Below are 11,620 nucleotides of genomic sequence, written 5' to 3' on the forward strand. Positions count from 1 at the left end.
TAGTGGTTCCTTCATAGGTTACCTCTAGTTTGTCCCACATTGCTTTTACTATCTCACACGTTGAGATCTTGTCATATTCTTCTCCGTTAACTGCACATAAAAGTAAACTTGTAGCACGTGTGTTAGTTTGGATTGCCTCCTATTTTTCTTTGGTAATGTCAAAATTTTCAAGATCTTCCGTATAAGTACTACTGGATTCTTTATCCTTGTCCTTTTGTTTTTTCTTGAGCCTTGGAATCGGCTTAGGACCCTTTTTGATTGCAACTCGTGCGTGGTGGTCATTTAATTTGACAAAGATGCTGAATCTATTTTTCCAGTATGAGTAGTGTTGTCCATTAAAGTATGGTGGTCTTATGAAATAGTAACCATCCTGGAGAAGAGCACCAGGAATTTGATATTGGGCCATCTGATCTTAGCTAACTTGTGGTTAGGCAATGTTATTTATGAGACCTTCTCTGATACCAATTGAAATTCAAGAAGGAGGTGAATTAAAATTTTCTTCGTGAGTCAACTACTGATTCCTCACAGTCGACTGTTCTGTAGATCAAAACACTTCACAACCAAATTAAACTTAAACAGTTAAGTACGTAAATAATAAAGCATAAAGTAAACAACACAAAATTTATCCTGGTTTGGCACACAAATCCTATAACGCCCCGAGCTCCCATCTCATGATGTCACACGGTGCTTATGGACCCAAAGGTCCACAAGCTAACCCTTTACTGATATCTGTACCTGTACACTGGATAATATCTGAAATAAATGCAAAAACTGGCCATAAGGTTCAACACATCTATACATACTCAAACTGACAACTGAATACTAATATTTCAACTTTCGTCTGAAAAGTCTCTAAACTGTCTGAACTATGGAGTTGATGGGACATGTCCCCAACTAACTCTGTCAACTGAGAATATAAATAAAATTTGATGTAATAATAGTAAACTGAGATTCATCCTCGAAGGAAGAGGACTCACTGCTACTATTGCTAACTGGGACTGAACTGCTGAGGAAACTCTGAATCCTGTGCCTCTGAAACTATGGTGTCAAATAAAACACCATAGCACAAATGCGTTAGTACAAAAATGTACCGAGTATGTAGATGAGGTAAGGCTAAATGCAAGGGCTCATGCATGCAAAATATGTAAACTAAATAGTCATGAAAATGTCACACGAGAACACATACATGAATACACAGATCATAATCATAATCATCACAACTCTAGAGACTGGAACTCAGATACCACTTTCCTACAAACTCAACTCACTATTGACACTGAGATACTGAATCATTGACTTATCTGATATTGATAATTAGGAAATATGGATGCAATTTTTTCAAGGAGTGAGTTCTGAAATCTCTGAATATACTGAGATTACAAGTATCTGAAGCTTCTGAAATGGATAGCAACCTTATCTAATAGGTTGTATTTAAGTCTATGGATAACAATACTTCTTCATAAATGATTTTGAGATCCGCCTATCTAGCAATGGATCTTCAAATTAGCAAGTAATCATACTTGATGACCTGTATCTAACAGCCTTAAATTTTGTACACTGAACTGAGCTCTTTTTTGAAGTATGAGATTGATTTTGAAACCAAGACTGTGGGAAGTAGTTACTTAACTGACATTCCCCTACTATCTCTTAGGGGTCCAACCTCTACCCCGGTTAGGAGGGTGTCAATACCGTGCCACGGGTAAAGACCTTATCTTTATATGACCCTCATCTATTAGGTCCTCATCTAACAGGTCAAGCCACCTCATCTACCCTCATTTAGTAGGTATGATGTCTCAACCTACGCTGGCTATATAGTTCTGGAGCACAAAGATCGCATCTAAGAATTAGACCCTCTACTAGTAGGTGAGTCCCCATTCTTAAGCTCACTCGGTACTAGTTTCTACTCCCAACTGAAAGACTCTGAACTAAATTCTTAATTGAACACAACTGAACTGAGACTATTACTGATCATGTTTCTCAAAAGATCTGACTGAGTTAAGCTGAGATTACTTAGTTCCATATCTGACGGAAAAGGTATTGAATCATGGTATCTGACTGACGATATAGAGCTTGAATAGATTACTCAAATCACTTCTGAGATTAAACTTGAATACTATTAGATTTGAGCTCGTTATAGGACTGAGGCTAGATTACTAGCGATGCAGAGATTATAGAGATAACTGAGATTACCGAGCTTTCTTAAGTTCTGACTTGTTTGAGGATATAGAGTTCTATAGCTCACTAAGTTTCAAGAATCATAGCTCGACTGGAGTTATCGAGAAACTGACACGAGCTCTAGACAATAGCTCTATTGTCAGGTACAAATACCCCAGGACTCGATAGCACAAAAGTAAAGCATAATTATTCATTCATCATCACAATCATTCATGTATTATCATAATTATTAATGCATCATCACAATCATTAAAGCGTCTTCACGATCATTAAAACATCACCTCAAGCATTTAAGGATCATAAATGTTTATTCATCATCACAGTCGCCAAGGAGTCACTTTAAGCATCTCGAATTCATAATCATATAATAACGTAGGGGAAACATTCTACTAGATCGTACTCCATTCAACAAGGTTTTACCTCAACTATTTCATACCTATATCAATCTTGACACATGTATTTGGATTTCACACCACTTGGAAAACTTTATACTATCATGTCATAGCTTACTTGCTAATCACTTGGCATATATTAAAAAGTTAACATATATCAAGGGGCACATAATGGGGAATTTACAACCATAACATCTCCACTCGATCACTAAGGTCCTTCAAAAAACACTAGATATGCATAGGTTTACACTTATTTGGGGATTTCCTACTAGCATGGAATAATTCATTCACTTGGTCATTTTATCAAACACTAGGCATGCATAGACTAGCTCACAATTTGGGGCTTCCTATTCAACCTGCTATAATGGCCCATAATTTTCCTCTAAGCTTTTATCAACCTATGGGAGACATACTCTGCTAAATCAAACAATTCTACACCCAAAAGTCATGAACACCTCAACAATCGTAACACATAATCGTATCTTAGAAGTCATTAGATCACGATTTAACTACAATGCTTAATTTCTAGTCTCTTAGATATTTTGTCGAACACCTCACATGCATAACTTAGGCATAAGTATAATAACCCAACTACTCATCATGAACAACCAAATTTACATGTTTCCACTCATATATTATCATAGATTCATACAAACCACATAAGTATCCCATCTTGGAGGTCATTCAACATCAACAACAAGTACATAATCCATTTACCACACAAGTACCACATACTAAGGCCAAAGCTTGATAATCTTGTAGACAAACATGAACCACAACTCAATCATAGCAAGAACATCAATTTCAACTCACAAGAATCATTAAAATTTCATAAACATAAATATTGGAGATTTTAGAAAAAGGTACTTGAGCTTCTTGGATGAAAGGGAACCAAGAATCAACATCTATATACCTTGGGGAAACTCTTTCTTGAAAGCCTTCGGAAGAATTCTTGATTTTTGCTCTTGATTCTCTTTATATTTTTGGTAGAAAAAGAGAGAATTTTTGATTTTGAAAACCATAGTTTTTTTTTGTGTGAAAGAAGAGAAAAGAAATGAGGCCTTCAACCCTTAAGTGGGTATTTATAGAGGTTGGGGAAAGAGTGGAACAGAACAAAGTTCCCTTTAAAGAAAAGAGTTGAAAACTGCTAATCGGGGTCTATGATGGTCGATCTGATGGTTCATTAGAGGGACTGATGGTCCACCAAGTTGTTCGTCACTTGAGTGCCAAAATTGGGACATTCTGCCTCGACGTGACGGTTAAAGTGACTGTCCATCAGGAATCTGATGGTCCACCATATCTTCTGTCACCCGAGGGTCAGGAATGGGCCATTCTATTTCGACCTGAAGGACCCCTTGACGGTCCGTCAACTTTTGACGGTCCTTCACTTTGACCGTCACTCAGGGACCAGAAATGGAATGTTCTGTCTTGGCCTGACGGGACACTTGACGATCCACCAAGGACTTGGAAATCTGCCAGGTCGACCATCAAACCTGGACAATTCCAATACCATTTAGTAAAATGGCCATAACTCCCTCGTCCGATGTCGGATTTTGATGAAATTGGTACCAATGAAATTAGATAAATACAAAACTATTCAAAGTGTTTCATACTTGGGAAGATATTTTTAAAACTTTTAGACTCAGTTTTTCATTTTTCCAAAAATGCTCTAAGGCCCAGACTAGGAGAGAACTATACAGGGTATTACAAATCCAGTGCATACATCCGGTCTCCTTGGATTTCAAATTTTCCTTAGATCGTTGAAGGCTTGGTTTGAGTACAATGATAGGAAACAAGTTCTGAAGACTTATTTTTCTCTTCAGATCTTGCGACACAACTTGAGTTAATGTTACAAAGATGACTCGATCCTACTCTTTATATAACAATTGTAAACTAACGTTACAGAGCTTTGTAAGAGTAAGAATGAGACACCTTGAGTTTTCTCCTTGAAGTTGCATAAAGAATGTCTATTTCAGTCTTCTTTTTTTATAGTCTTTGGCCACTATTCTTTATTAGGAAACTCAAGAGCTTTCTTCTCAATCAAGGACTTAGATTGATTCCTTGATTTAGGAATATAGCCATTTGATATGTCTATATCAAATATGTCCATATATGGCTTTGGATCATGTCCATATCAGATATGTATGTGATCTTTCCTTCTTTTTAGTCTGGATGTCTTAATGTGATCATTGCATCATTTCTTCTTTTATTTAGATCTCGATTAATTCTTTGATTGATCTTGTTCTACCGTGATTCTGGGATGATGATTCTTCATTCCTTTCTTTCAGCATATTTGATTTATCTGCCATGCTTGTTAGAATGTCGTAATTTTTTTGCGATTAAATGTCCTTTTCTTTTTAGAACCGGCTTCCTTCATTAGTGGTCTTTAATGTCCAACAAGGATTCACTTGTGTAACAACCCGAGACTACCCCCTAGTTATTGCACGATGCTTATGGTCCCGAGGGCTATAAGCTAACCCATGGTTTGGTACCTGCTGTGAGCACTGAATAATATAATCATGAATGCAAAAGAATAACTGAAATGCCATAAGTTTTTAATAATAAAACGACTACTGAATTATGAATCTGGCATTATACTAAAATTTGAACAGCTAACTTTAGTGCTCGAAAAGTGTGTAAATTGAATAATGTGAGTTGATGGGACAGGCTCCCAACAAAATCTACTAACTACTGAGATAAAGATATGAAGTAATATAATTGTAACAACTCAATTTACTGAACCAGAATGCTACACGATACTCATGACCCCGAAGGACCACAAGCTAACTCATGACTAATATCTATACCTGTATACTGCATAAGATAGCATAATAATGCGGAAACATGAACTGAAAGGCCATAAGGTTCGATCAATAACATAACTAAATAATGTAACATCTGTGTGGGGTAATAGAATACCCAAAACAAAACTGAAGTCTAAAACATGATAATCTGTATCTAGTTTGTATCTAGTCTAAAAGCCTCTACTGTCTTAAGAATCTGAATAAGGAGTTGATGGGACATGTCCCCAACTAACTTCAACTAATAAGCTAATCAATGAGATACTAGAAAATTATTATGTCCTCGAAGGATGAGGACTCACTTCTACTCTTACTGCTGAATCTAGAATCTACTGCTGATCTGGAACTCGTGTCTCTGAACCTATGGTGTAACATAAAAAGAAAGCACTATAGCGCAAATGCGTCAGTACATATGTACTGATTATACATGTGAGGTAGGCTATATGAAATGGTTCGCATGCATGAATAATGCTAACTGACTGTCTAGCATGAACGTGAGAATATATGCATAAATACGTAACTGTAACTGACAACATGATTTCATGATTTCTGAGTCTGTATACTGATAATGTGACATGATAGTAATTGATTTGACTGATGACATAAAGGACTATATCTGAATAATACTGATAACATGGGTGACTGTAGCTGACAGTCCTGAGTCTGATGGAACTATCTAAGTTTTGTACTGTATCTGAGTTAACTATATCTGAAAATCCTCAAATCTGAAGAACTATCCGATTTTTATTAACGAGACTGATTGAATGTATCTGACAGTCATGGTTCTATAACATGAAACTGTGGGAAGTAGTATCTAACCTACATGCCCCAAATGTTCTATAATAGCTGAACTGGGGTCCAATCTATTCCCTGATTGAAAGAGTGTCAATACCGTGCCACTGGTAAGGACAACATGTGAGTAACCCTCATATTAAAAGGTATCTCTAGCGATAACGGTGGGAACCCTCACATAACAGGTTAAGCCACCTCATCTACCCTCATATAGCAGGCTACGATGTCTCAACCTGCTGGCTACATAGTTTTGGAACGCAAGGATTGCTTCTAGGAATCACACCCTCATATAATAGGTGAGTCCCCATCCTTAGGTTCAATTGGTGCTAATTCCTACTCCCATCTGAATAGACGCTAAACCTGATTTACTGAACTGAACTGAGCATGGACTGAGTTACTGAATTTTCATGGCTGACAGAATACTACTGATATTTGACAACTGACTGAGTCATGAGATCATGGAGATTTTTCCTAAGTCATGATACTATCTAAAGTGTAAGAGTTCATAGCTTGACGGAGAGTATCGTGAAAACATGACATGGCTCTAGGCATACAGCTAATGTTTCGAGTACAAGTACCCCCAGGACTCGATAGAAGGAAACTGACATAGCATGATTTACTTGAAAACTTGACTAACATCATAATACATGCTACTTTCACAGGAGAGTTTCATCAAACATGTAATAGGCATGAACTTGAACATACATGAGGATTTCATGATATCATGCTAGTTAGATAATATTCCTTCATCTAGGTATTTAATAAATCATATGACAAGCATGATATATGTAAACATCATTATTCAATTCTAATTTCATCATTCAAGGGTTTAAATCTTAGGGTTGCATAAATCTATGGCTATAGTAATTAAACCCACATAGAAACTATCAACAATCATGGAGTAGAATCCAATTTCACATTTATCAAACATGAACATGAGCAGCCAAAACATGAAATCATATAGAAAATTGATAACTTGAGTTTAGAAAAGGGATTCTTGAACTTCATGGACGAAAGGATTCCATGAATGAACACTATGCATACCTTATTTTATGATTTTGTGAAGATTGATGGTGAAACCTTCTTGAAATTGGACCTTCTATGAAAACCCTAGGTTGAGTTCTTGAGAGTATTTGAGAAAAACATCTATATTTTTTATGAGTAAGAGATAAATCCCATGTTTGGAAGCATATAGGGGGTGGGGGGCGAAGGAATTGATCCTTTTAACCCAATACACGTAATTTTAATTTTCAGTAAAATTTCCCAAATTGGGCCCTTGGCGCGATCCGACATTATTGCGTTGTGTCACTAAAAATTAACAATTGGGAAACTGCACGGTGGCGCGATACGGAGCTATCTCATTGCCACCTTGTCTACGACCTGAAATTTTGGTGCAACATGCCAGTATCGTGGAGCAACACTGGAATTTGATAATTGCCATTTGAGCTATCTCCGTGACACGCTGAAGGCTCAGGTCAAACACTGTCTCACAAAAAAGACCTAACTCTTCGCTCGAATTTTGGATTTGGGCGAATTATATATTGATGGAAAACTTATTCAATTTCCCATATGATAGGAAGTGAAAATTATAGAAATACCATGTGTATAAGAATGAATTCTTATTTCAAAGCATGTTCTAACATCCTTGAGAGTATTTTCAAGGTAAGAAAAAGCACGGGCATTACAATATCTCCCCCTTGAGAATATTTGTCCTCGAATGAGACTAACTGAGAAGGGAAACAATGGGCTAAACATGAATAACTAGAACATGATCTCATGATGGATGTGTCTGACAAGATGAACATAACATACTGAATATGCATATCTGATGCATGCGTAACTGATTCATAAATGCATAACTGAAAGTTCTGAAGAACCAAGTTTTCTCTCAATGAGAATGCATGTCTGATGCATAACTATATAACTGATTTGATACATAAATGCATGACTGACTATATGGTGGTACTTGATACCAAGATTATCACGGTATACTAAGTTAGTGTTGCACACTAATATTGAAACTGAGTAAGCTTAAGGAGAACTATTACCTTGAGCTTAATCTGAGTTGGCGGGGAAAAGGTGAGGGTACTTGGTACACATATCTGCTTCTATTTCCCAAGTAGCTCCCTCGACGAACTGATTTTGCCAAAGAACTTTAACTAGAGGGACTTCTTTGTTCCTCAATCTACGAGTCTGATAGTCTAAGATTTCAATTGGAATCTCTTCATAAGAGAGGTTATTCTAAACATCAGTGCTCTGAATAGGGACTACGACTGATGGGTCACCTATACACTTCTTGAGAAAAGAGACATGAAAGACTGGATGAACTGAGGCTAGGTCTAAAGTCAATTCAAGCTCATAAGGTACCTTGCCGAATCGAATGAGAATCTTGAAGGGACCCACATATCGGGGACTGAGCTTTCCCTTCTTGCCAAATCTCTTTATTTTCTTCATAGGAGAGATCTTGAGGTAGACATGATCACCAATCTCAAACTTGAGATCTTTTTTACGAACATCTGCATAAGACTTCTGTCGGCTCTGAGTAGCCCAGAGTCTTTCTATAATTAACTGAACTTTCTGTAAGGTGTCGAATACCATGTTAGGCCCTATGACTGAGTCCTTACTAACTTTGAACCAACCAATTGGATATCTATATCCCCTACCATAGAGAGCTTTAAATGGAGCCATTTGAATACTAAAATGATAGCTGTTGTTGTATGCAAACTCAATCAAAGGCAAGTGGTCATCCCAACTTCCCTTGAAATCAATTGTACACGCCCTTAGCATATCTTCTAACATCTGAATGGTCCTTTCTTCTTGACCATCTGTCTGAGGATGAAAGGCTGTACTGAGATGAATTTGGGTATCAAGACCCTTTTGGAATGATTTCCAGAGAGAGAGGTGAACTGGGTACCTCTGTCTGAGATAATAGATAATGAAACACCGTACAATCAGACCAGCTCCTTGATATAGAGTTTGGCATAATTCTCGACTGAATAAGAGGTATGAATCGGAAGAAAATGAGCTGATTTGGTCATTCTATCTACAATGACCTAAACTGAATCATGCTGATGATGAGTTTGAGACAAATCCATCACAAAGTCTATGTTCACAACTTCCCACTTCCAGGTAGGAATACTAAACTCCTGCATGGCCCCACTAGGCTTCTGATGCTCTATCTTAACCTACTGATATGTAGAGCACTTAGCCACAAACTCTACAATATCTCTCTTCATCCCACTCCACCAATAGATCTCCCGCAAGTCGCGGTGTATCTTAGTAGCCCCTGGATGAATAGAGTAGTGTGCACTATGCGCTTCTGCAAGAATTTACTGCCTTATGCCATCTATGCCTGGAACACAGAGCGACCCTGGCAACGAAGGACACCATCTCCCCTTGGGAGAAAACCTCTATTTTCTAATTCTAAAATGACTCTTTTAGCTTGACAAGGCTAGGATCCTTATCTTTCTTTTCTTTTACCTCAAAAACTAGAGATGATTCTGAACTACTCTGAACACATACACCGCCCTCTGAAGAGTCGACTAAGAGAATGCCTAGTCTAGAAAGATGGTGTAATTCTTGAGATAACTTCTTCTTACTATCCTCAACATGAGAAATACTACCCATAGAGAGTCTACTGAGAGCGTCGGCCACTACATTGGACTTGCCCGGATGATAAAGGACACTTATGTCATAATCTTTCAAGAGCTCTAATCACCTTCTCTAACGAAGATTGAGATCTTTTTAAGAAAAGACATACTGAAGGATATTATGATCTTTGAAGACATCTACATGAACTCCATAGTGATAATGCCTCCAAATCTTTAAGGCAAAGACTACGGCTACTAACTCAAGGTCATGAGTAGGATAATTTCTCTCATGGGGTTTAAGCTGTCTGGAGGCGTAGGATAGAACCTTACCATGCTGCATGAGGACACAACCCAAACCTACTATGTATGCATTACAATACACTATGAACCCATCTGAACCATCTGTAAGAGCTAAGACTAGAGCTGAGGTGAGTCGAGTCTTCAATTCCTGAAAATTCTTCTCGTAAGGATCTGACCACTAGAACTTGACTTTTTGCTGAGTCAAGCTGGACATAGGAGATGTAATGGATGAAAATCCTTCAATAAACCATTTGTAATAGGCATCCAAACCCAAGAAACTCTTGATATCTGATGGAGAAACAGGGCGGCGCCAGTTTCTTACCGCTTTGGTCTTTTGAGGATCTACCCTAATGACATCACCAGAAATGATATGACCAAGGAATGCTATTGATCTTAGCCAAAATTTGAACTTACTGAATTTAGAGAATAACTGATGATCTCTGAGAGTTTGAAATGCTATTCTGAATTGGTTTGTATGATCTCGCTCAGTGCAAGAATAGACCAGAATATCATCTATGAAGACTATGACAAACATATCCAAGTACTTCTTGAACACGTGGTTTATCAAGTCTATAAAAGCTGCTAGGGCATTGGTAAGACCAAAGGACATAACCAAAAATTCAAAGTGACCATACCGAGTACGACAAGCTATTTTTGGGATGTCACATTCTCTAACTCTTAGCTGATGATAGCCAGATCTGAGGTCTATCTTAGAGAAATAACTGGTACCCTGAAGTTGGTCAAACAAGTCATCGATTCTATGAAGAGGATACTTTTTCTTGACCGTAACCTTATTGATTTGACGGTAATCAATGTACATTCTGAAAGAACCGTCTTTCTTGTGCCTGAACAAGACTGGTGCGCCCTATAGGGAAACGCTAGGTTTGATGAATCCCTTATCTAAGAGATCCTTCAGCTATTCTTTTAATTCTTTGAGTTTTGTTGGTGTCATTCTGTATAGCAAAATAGAGATAGGTTGAGTGTTTGAGAAAAGATCAATACCAAAGTCTATTTCCTTTTTGAGATAAATTCCTAGAAGGTCTTCAGGAAAAACATCTAAATATTTATTCACTACTGGGACTGATTCAAGACTGGGAGCCTCGAAACTGGAATCTCTAACATGAACTAGATGATAAACACATCCTTTAGATATTAATTTCCTTGCCCGAAGGTAAGAAACAAGCTGACCACTGAAATCGGATACACTACCCTTCCACTTTAGGATGGGTTCATTCGGGAACTAAAACTAAACTATTCTATTTTTCAGTCAACTAAGGCATAGCACGAATGAAGACAATCCATGCCAAGAATGACATCAAAATCAGTCATCTCTAACTCAACTAAATCCGCTGACATGACTTTCTGAAATATCATAATAGGGCAGTTCTAGTATACCCGCCGAGCTATGATGGTTTTACCCACTATGGTAGAGACTGAAAAGGGCTCAGCTATAATTTTGATACTGATTCCAAAATCAGCTGCTATATAAGGAGTAACAAAAGACAAGGAAGCTCCTGAATCTAGCAAAGCATAAACATACATATGAAAGATCTGTAACATAGGAGTAACT

Source organism: Capsicum annuum, chromosome 6 (assembly GCF_002878395.1).
Source record: "Capsicum annuum cultivar UCD-10X-F1 chromosome 6, UCD10Xv1.1, whole genome shotgun sequence".
NCBI lineage: Eukaryota > Viridiplantae > Streptophyta > Magnoliopsida > Solanales > Solanaceae > Capsicum > Capsicum annuum.